Source organism: Arachis stenosperma, chromosome 5 (genome assembly GCF_014773155.1).
Source record: "Arachis stenosperma cultivar V10309 chromosome 5, arast.V10309.gnm1.PFL2, whole genome shotgun sequence".
NCBI lineage: Eukaryota > Viridiplantae > Streptophyta > Magnoliopsida > Fabales > Fabaceae > Arachis > Arachis stenosperma.
This window is the reverse complement of record NC_080381.1, coordinates 21265603-21275215: the sequence shown is the minus strand read 5'-3', so window position 1 is coordinate 21275215 and position 9613 is coordinate 21265603. Positions and strand designations below refer to the sequence as shown.

The following is a 9613-nucleotide window of genomic DNA, read 5'->3' as shown; positions in this document are numbered from 1 at the left end:
TACACTATTCACATATGTACAATAACCAATAACATAACACCATTGCAACTCCCCGGCAACGGCGCCATTTTGACGATTGGATTTTTGACGGTTTAGAATTTCACAAATGAATTCTCGTTGCAAGTATAGTCTCTAAACCAATCGCTAACCCTTTCATACAAAAATTTGTTTGTCACAAGTACAAACCCCTAAAATCTATAAACCGAAGTATTTAAACCTCGGGTCGTTCTCCCTAGGAATTACAATAAAGTGTCTTGTTATTGGTTGTGAGTTATTTTGGGGTTTTTGATATGAAGCATGAAAAGTAAATGGTAATGAAAACAAACTAACAACTAACAAAGCTCTTGACAAGATGTGAGAACTAGAAATCCTATCCTAGTTACCATTCTCAATTGTGATGAGAATTGTTCATTGCTACCACTTAGTTAACCTCTAACTATGGAGGAAAGTCAAGTGGATGAATCAATTTGATTCCTCAAGTCCTAATCAACTCCTAAAGGAAAGACTAGCTTTAGAGGCATTCAAATTAATTAGCAACTTCTAATTATCAATCAACAAAGGAATTAGATAACTCAAGAGTCACTAGTTACTCTACCTAGGCCAAGAGGAACAAAACCTACGCTAAAATCCAAACAAGCATTTTATCAAACACTTGGTAAGCATAAAAGAAAAACATAGTAAATCAACAACAAGAGTGAAATCTAACAACAATTATTGAAAGGAATTAACAACAACAATCAAAGGAAACACATTTATTATGAATTACCTTTATTGAATTGAAAGAGAGTAAAAGGAGCAATACTAGATCTATAACAAAATACAAGAACAACATAAAGAAAATTGCAATAAAAGAATGGAAGAAGAATCAATGTAACTACAAGGAATTGAGATGTAGAAGTAGAAGAACATGAATCTAAATCTAGATCTAAGAACTAAACCTAATCCTAATCCTAGCTCTAGAGAGAAGTGAGAGCTTCTCTCTCTAAAACTCTAAACTACTCCTCTAACAAAACTAATGACTAAAAAGTGGTTATTGGTCCAAAGTGATCCTTTCCCCTTAATCCTTCATCCTTTTATTCCTTTCCCTTAGCAATTTGGCGCCAAAAATGGGTTCAAAAACCCTCTCAAATCGCCAGGCACATGTTGCATTAGTGAGGTCATGTGCCATCATCGGCGCGTGCGCGCATGGTACGCGTGCGCGTCCTTGGCCTGTTTCGCAATGTGCGCGCGAGCGCCTTGTGCGCGTGCGCGTGCATGGCTGACTTGCTTCTTTGACTTTTTATGCTTCTCTCCACTTGTTTGCTTTCTTCCTTGCTTCCTTTGATCCATGCCTAGCCTATTTCATCCTGAGATTACTAACAAACACATCAAGGCATCTTATGGAATCAAAGAGGAAATAGAATTCATCAAAATCAGGCTTAAAAAGCATGTTTTTACACTTAAGCACAAATACGGGAGAGATAACAAAATCATGCTAATTCCTAGACTAAATGTGACAAAAGGCTATCAAGATGCTCTAAATTCAATACAAAACAAACCGTCAAATTGGGGTTTGTCACCTACTCGACCACCAACTCTGCTTCTTTCAACCCACCGTCTGTCTTTCCATCCAACATTGAATCTCTTCTTAAGCAACTTTTCTCCTTTTCTGGTAATACCTTTGCTGCTTTTTCCATTCCTCTAGGTAATTCTAAATGGTATTTTGATTCTGGTTGCTTTAATCACATGTCCTTTGCGTCATCTTTTCTCATCTTTGTCTACCACTACAAATACACCTTCGATCAACACTACTGATAGTTCTCTCTTGCATGTGACACATAAGGGTTTTATTTCACAATCAAATATTATTCTCCCTAATACTTATTTTATACCCAAATTAAACGTTAATCATATTTCTGTCGATTAACTTATTGATCTCGATTTTGATGTCAATTTCTTTGTTTTTGGTTGTCGTGTGCATGATTGTCGAATGGGATAGGTTATCAGGATTGGATGTAAGCTCAGAAAATTGTTTGAACTCGAGAACCTTCATGTTCCTTCTACGTCAAATCTCTGTGCTGTTTCATCTTCTTCTTCTCTTCTCTAGTGGCATCGCCGTCTTGCCCACAACTCTTTAGAAAAATTTCATCTTCTTATGTGTACGAGTGTTTTAGGTCAAATTCATCATGAGTCTTTTGATTGCATTTATTGACAAAGTGTAAAACAATCAGCTTTATCTTTTTATAATAATTCATCTCTTGCTTGTTCTCCTTTTGATCTTATTCACCCTGATATTTGGGGTTTCGCTCTCACTGCTTCTATGGAAGGGGCTCGATACTTTGTAGTATTTATTGATGATTATTCACGTCTTACTTGGGTTTATTTGATGACTAATTGTCATGAGCTGCCTCAACTTTATATTAACTTTGTCACTATGATTAAAACTCAATTTTCCAAGGTCATTAAAATCTTTCGATGCGATAATATGGAATATTGTGATTCCAAACTTTTAAATTTTCTTGCTGAACAGAATACTTTGTCTGGTTTTTCTTGTCCTGGTACCACTCAGCAAAATTGAAGAGTTGAATGCAAACACCGTCACATTCTTGACTTTGTTCATGCAATGCTTATTTCTTCTTCATGTCTTGAACGTACTTGGAGTGAAATTGTTCTCACTGCTATTCATGTTATCAATTGACTTCCTTCTTCTGTCCTTGGTAACACTATTCTTTTTGAGCATTTTTATCATACTTATCCAAATTATAGCTCTCTTCGTATTTTTTGTTGTGTCTGTTTTGGCCTTCTTCAGCCTCATGAACATAATAAACTTAAACCTCGGGCTCGCATGTGTTGTTTTTTTGGTTATGGAACTGAACACAAGGGTTATCATTATTGGGATCCTATTTCTTGACGTATTCATATATATCGTCATGTTGTATTTTGGAAACATCACATGTTCTCTAGTTTCTCCTCTTTTGAGTCCATTCATTCTACTTAATAACCGTGTTTTACTAATCTCAATGTTGATCTTTTTTCTAGTAATGATACTACAGATTCTATCTCATGTCAACCCCTTGAGCCCCCTACTCTTCCGCCTTCTCCATCTCCCGATAATTCCAGATCAGACGATATTCCTGCTCTTGCTGTCATGCCTTCTCCCTCTACTCGTTCTTCTAGGGTAAGAAAGCCACCTCTTCATCTTCTTGATTACCATTGTTATTCTTCATCACTATGAATATACGTCATTTTGAGAAGTCTCCTCAAATTCAAATTAGCAACAAGCAATGCAGGAAGAAATTCAGGCACTTGAAAAAATATACACTTGGAACTTAGTTGATCCTCCTTTTGATAGTTCTATTGACCACACTATTGGTTGCTCAAGAATGTACGTAAGAGTATGGTATTGATTATGAAGAGACTTTTGTTCCTGTTGCTCGTCTCACATATGTTCACGCTCTCCTTGCCATTGTTGCAGTTAAAAAATGGTCTCTCAATAAGATGGATGTGAAGAATGCATATTTTAATGGAAAATTAAAAAAGAAGGTCTATATGAAACCACCTTTGGGATATCCTTATCCATCTAGCAAAGTCTGTCTCCTTCATAAGGCACTTTATGGTATTAAGCAAGCTCTTTGTGAATTGTTTGAAAAGTTTAGCACCATTATATACAATCGGTTTCACTTGTAGCCCTCATGAGAATGTTATCTTTATTCGTAAAAGTGAACGTGGGATTGTTCTTCTACTTTTGTATGTTGATGACATGATCGTTATTGGAGATGATGTTGATAGTATCTTTGATATTAAAGCATCCCTTTACCATATTTTTTAGATGAAAGATCTTGGTTCTCTCAGTTATTTTCTTGGCCTTGAAGCCATATCCACAGATGATGCTATCTATTTCTCTCAAGCTAAGTATGCTTTGGATCTTTTTGCTCGAGTCGACATTACAGATAGTCGCACTGAGTCTACTCCTCTTGAGCCTAGTGTTCGGTTTACTCCTATGGATGACACTATTTTGGATAATCTTACTCTTTATCAACAGTTAGTTAGGGGTCTCGTCTACTTGACTGTCCCATGACCAGAGATCTCCTATCCAGTTCATGTTTTCAGTCAGTTCTTGTCGGCTCCTCGTATTACTCACTATGTGACAGTTCTTTGCATTCTTTGCTACATCAAAGAAATTCTGTTTTAAGGCCTTCATTTTTCTTTCCATTCATCTTTAACCCTTCAAGCGTACTTAGATGCTGATTGAGCTAGTGATCCTACTGATCGTCGTTCTACTACTGGTTATTATTTTTTTCTTGGTGATTTTCTCATTTCATAGTGAGTCAAGAAGCAAACGTTCACTGCTCGATCAAGCACCGAAATTGAATATCGTGCTCTCGCTGACACCATTGCTGAAGTTGTCTTGATTCGTTGGCTTCTCGAAGACTTGGGTACTCTTCAATTGTCACCAACTGATATTTTTTGTAATAATCGCAGTGCTATTCAGATTACCTATAATGATGTTTTTCATGAACGCACCAAACACATTGAGATTGATTATCACTTTGTCCAGCAATATCTTATTGATGTTGTTCGTCTCATAGCTGTTGGAACTCTGGATCAGACTGTTGATATCTTTACGAAGGCTCATCATCTTACTCATTTCACTACAACATTTTTGGTCTAAGGTAACCCTTATTCGAAGCAACATTTAACAAAAGTTGCTTTAGATAGACAAAGACAACATTTCTGACAAGTTACCTTTGAATAAGGCAAAGATAACAAATTTTTTGGCCACCCATAAAAAGAGTTGTCTTTGATATCTAAAGCAACATTTATAAAATGTTACAAAATAAAAACTTTAAGACAACATTTTTAAATAAAAATACAACATTTTATAAAGATTATCAAACAAATTAAACAAATAACATTTATAAAAAGTTGCCTAAAGTTGTTTACGTTTCAAAATTTTAAAAAAAACTTCTAATCATATTCCCAAAAATTATTTTTTCAATAAAAAAAATAACTTAAACACAAAAAGGAAAAAAAGAGCTTCAGTAGTTCCTCTTCACACGCACATACACAATTAAAAGCCCTAACCTTTATCCCCTTCCAAACGGCGACAATAGGTTAGAAGCGTTCAATCGCGCACACTCCTCCACGCACGGCGACGGCGCAGTGCTCTTCTCGACGAGCAATGGTGCAGTGCTCTCCACAATCCCTAACATAGCCACTGCAACAACGCACCCTTTCTCCCCTTCCTAACGGCGACATCAGCGTTCAATCGCGGTGCACTCCTCCACGTACGGCGACGGCGCGGTGCTATTCTCGACGGGTGATGGCGGGGTACTCTCCACAAGCCCTAACATAGCCACTGGAACAACACACAGACCCTTTCTCCCCTTCCTAACGGCGACAGCAATGCTCAATCATGGTGCTCTCCTTGATGAGCGCGGTGCTCAATCGCAAGAAACCCTTCTTCCTTCTCTTCTCCTTCTCGTTCTTCCTCTGTTCCTCTCTTTCCAGGTATTTGAGAAAACTAATTTTGATGTTCTTTGGATTAATTCATGACAGTTTAGTTAGATTTTAATTTTTAGTTAGTAAATTACTTTGCTATTATCTGATTTGCTGTTCTGTGATTTGTTATTCTACAGATTATTATTGCTATGTCTAAAAGTTTTTTATATATATATATGAGAGCAAATAAAAATAAGTTTATAGAGTGATATAGAGATTATTGATCTGAGAGGCTAAAAGGCTACACAAACATTGTAAACAATCTTGCTGTACAGGGCAACACACAAAGAAGTGCTAATCTTGTTCTATTACCATTATTTATTACTGCAATAGAGTACTTAAAGAAAATCAGAACCTAGTTAATGCTCTTGTCTCAATTGGATACACTCTTAATTATATGTTCTGTATTCTTCATTTTGCATTCATATAGTTTTGGGAGTTGATTGACAATATAGTTTGACATGTGAATTACTATCAAACCATAATGATGGTGGACACTGAATCTAAGACTTGGATAACACTTTTAGTGATATCTCAAGTTACTTAGATGGGCAACAGAAGGTGTTCTAGTAGATATTGACTTGGGCAAAGGAAGTTATGCAAATAAAATATCTCGATGCCAACTTAGTCATATTACCAAATTTGACTTGGTTCATGATGCAAGAAGGATTTTGGTGCATTGATATCTTTTGTTAAGGAAATAGATAGTCTGCTCCTCATTTCAGATTCGTACTATGTGTGTTTGCATTAGCAAATTAGTTATGATATATTAATCAAGTCAATATGCTTTATGAAATACATAGAACAATTAATCACTATTATAGCCTCTCTCCCCCCCTCCCCAAAAAAACCCAAAGTTTTGGCTTCAATGTAAAGTCTCTGCCATACAAAAGTTGACATGTCAACATATAAATGATGTTTCTTCCCTTGCTAACTTTCAGGCAATTATAAACTGGACAATAATGGATCTTTCTACATTAAAAACTTTAGCAAGACTTCAATGTTGGTGAATAACAAAGAAGTGCAGACTGGTCAGTCTCAAAAACTACACTCTAATTGTTTGATCGAGGTATGATTCTACAGCCTGTATTTCAGATTTGGTTATTCACTTGAATAACCTCGTATCCTATTTGAAAAATTTTCCTACATGCATGTACACATGCTCTTAGCATTTGTGCATATGGATAAAAGTTTTTAACTAGTTTTCAACCATGTGTTGTCCACAATCAAAATGAGTCTCAGAATTTTGATTGCGAAGTTAACAGGTGCTGGATGGTCTATAAATATAACACGATTATTCCTTGAGCTATGCTAATACGTCTTGCCCAAGTGGCGAATATTTTGACTGAATATTGTTTTGCAAGGAAAGGTTCACTTCTGTTGATGTGTCTTATTATGTGCAGCTGCCATTACTACAGAAGCTTCTGCTAAGGTGATTGATGGGAAGTCAGTGGCAAAGCAAATCAGATCTGAGATAACAGCAGAAGTTTGTAGGATGAGATGCTATCGGAGTGACTCCTGGGTTGGAGATAGGAAAGACTCTGCAACTTATTTGCACAAGAAGGAGGCTTGTGAATCTATGGGAATCATTTCTTTTGAAGCTAATTTGCCCAAGGATTCCACAGAACAACAAGTGTGATCCTTCGGTTCATGGCGTTCTTTACCCTCTGTATGCTTCTAAATCTCTTAACTGCAGTTCCATTTTTCTTGAATCCATAATAAGAGCTTTTTCTACTATGCTAAGTTATATTTTAGTAGCGACTATTTTCAGGTGCTTAGGAAACTATGTTAAACTTTTCAGACATGAACCTATGTGTCTTGTCCGGCTTTAATTTAAGTTTAAGCTTATTTGTAAAAGTATTACATAATCAAAAACATATATAATCAAAATTTTAACTAAAAGTCAATAATAATTGCAGGTGACACAACCAACAAAATTAGGACCTATAACGTTGCCTTGTGTGCCAAGTTTCACAATATACCTTTTTATGTGGCTGCACTGCTGACTTCAATTGATCTGTCACTTTCTTTCGGAGAAGAAATCGTAATCGATGAGAGATCTCCAAAGGAGTTGTTGAACACGCGAGGAGGACTTGGAGAGCAAGTTGCTGCCTTGGGATAAATGTTAAAGAAATTTTGTTCATATTGAGAAAAACATGTATTTTATTTACTTATGTGTATTATTTATTTGACTTGGTAACTTAGCAAGTATGTTAATTGACACTTGGAACACCTTTCTACATACATGCAATATATATATTATTAGCTTATTCTACCTGCATTGATTAAATTGAATTTAAACATCGTTAGTATGTGTTATATATCCTATAAATATAACAAAGGTAAAAAATATATTGTTTTAGATATAAAAAAAGAGAACTTAAGAAAAATTCAATAAGGTGTTGGTTAAGGTATTAAAAAAAGATAACTGCAAATAAATTTAAAATAAGTGTTGTTTTAGGTCTATAAAAAGCAACTTAAAAAAATATGGACAAGTGTTGCTTTATGTATTAGAAAATACAACTCGTAAAAAGGGTTGCCATAAAGTCTTTGTTTAAAGTGTTGTCTTTGAGTCCTCTAAGGCAACCCTTATGTGGAGTTGCTTTTTCTGTAGAAAAGACAACATTTTTTGAAGGTTGCCATAAAAAGGGTTCCCTTTGATACACAAAAGCGTTGCCTTAGACCAAAGGTAACGGCCGTATAGCCAACCCCCTCAAAAGCGTTGCGTTTTGTCGGAAAGTGTTGCCTTTGATCAAAGGCAACACTTTTTCTTATTATAGGCAACATTTTTAAAGGGTTGTCTCAGCCTGAATTTGTTGTAGTGTTTTCAGATTTTAGTATCCAAACTCAAGATGGTATTTTTAGCTCCCACTTGAGTTTGAAGGGAGATGTTAGAGTATATTAGAATCAATTAAAATCAGTTAGCATTGTTTATATTTATTTAGCATATCTGTGTATTTATTGCAGGTTATTACACTTTTATTACTTTAATTCTTTTAACACTTATATATATCTTTGTACATTGCATTTTTTTTATCACACCAAATAACACACAAAAACACCTTCTATAGACTATTATCTTATTTCTAACAAGAGTAAAGACCCAATTCGGTCCTTGTTCATTTTCACAAAAGACAATGCGTTCTCTGTAAAAAAAAATGGATACTTCGGTCCTCAAATTTTTTTTTATTTTGGGACAATACTATCTCTCTGTTAAAAAAAATATTAAATAATAATAAAAATTAATTTTGTGAGGGTTTTATTTGTATTTTGTGGGGATTTTAAATCCCAACAAAATTTTTTTCAATAATATAACCAATTACTACCACTACAAAATTTTTTTCAACAATATAACAAATTACTACCTTTTAGAATCTATTATTTTTATTGTTTTATCATCATCATTATCTCCTCTGCCGTCATCATCAATACAAATATTATCAACATTAAAGTTCTCTTCTTTCATTTTTTATTCAATGTTATTTTTTTCTTTAAAAAGTATTTGTACTACAATTATTTTTTTTTTTGCGCATCACTTTCTTTTTAAAAACAAACTTATTAATAGTTTGTGGAGGTTTAAAACCCCCTTAAAATATAAATAAAACTTCCCACAAAACTCATTTTTGTTATTATTTAACGGATTTTTTAACCGATGAATCGTATTATCTCAAAATAAAAAAGTTGAAGATCGAAGTGTCTTTTCTTTTAAACAAAAATCACTTTATTTTTTGTGAAAATAGACAAAAACGGAGTTGGATGTTTACTCTTTCTAACAACTTCAATTAACTAATTGCTGCCTAACAAATACAATTATACAAAGGGCAAAACCCACAATGCTGGTCCCTCGTTTCCAATTTCGTCATCAACAAAAGGCCGGATAAGAAGAAGGAAAAGGTGCTCTTCTCTTTTATTTCACTATAGATTTTCTTGCTTATATGCCCCCACTAGTTGAGTACTTGAGTGTGGCATCGTGAAACGAGAGGGGGGTTGGTGCGTTAATATAATGACGCTCACGTGTGTGCGCATCAGAGTGAGTGGTGGGTTTGGATAAAATAAATAAAGAAAACACACACATACAGATTCTGCACTCAGCAATGGCAGCCTGACAACCCCACAAATAGAAAGTTAAATA

The 9613-nt window shown here is 34.9% G+C and overlaps 1 long non-coding RNA gene across 1 annotated transcript; it reads left to right on the top strand.

Moving 5' to 3' along the window:
* Positions 1-5020: 5020 nt before the first annotated feature.
* On the top strand, positions 5021-7756 carry LOC130979924 (uncharacterized). The gene is made up of 4 exons (XR_009086800.1): positions 5021-5490; positions 6423-6550; positions 6885-7150; positions 7401-7756. It is a non-coding gene; the product is annotated as an uncharacterized LOC130979924 (long non-coding RNA).
* Positions 7757-9613: the final 1857 nt, after the last annotated feature.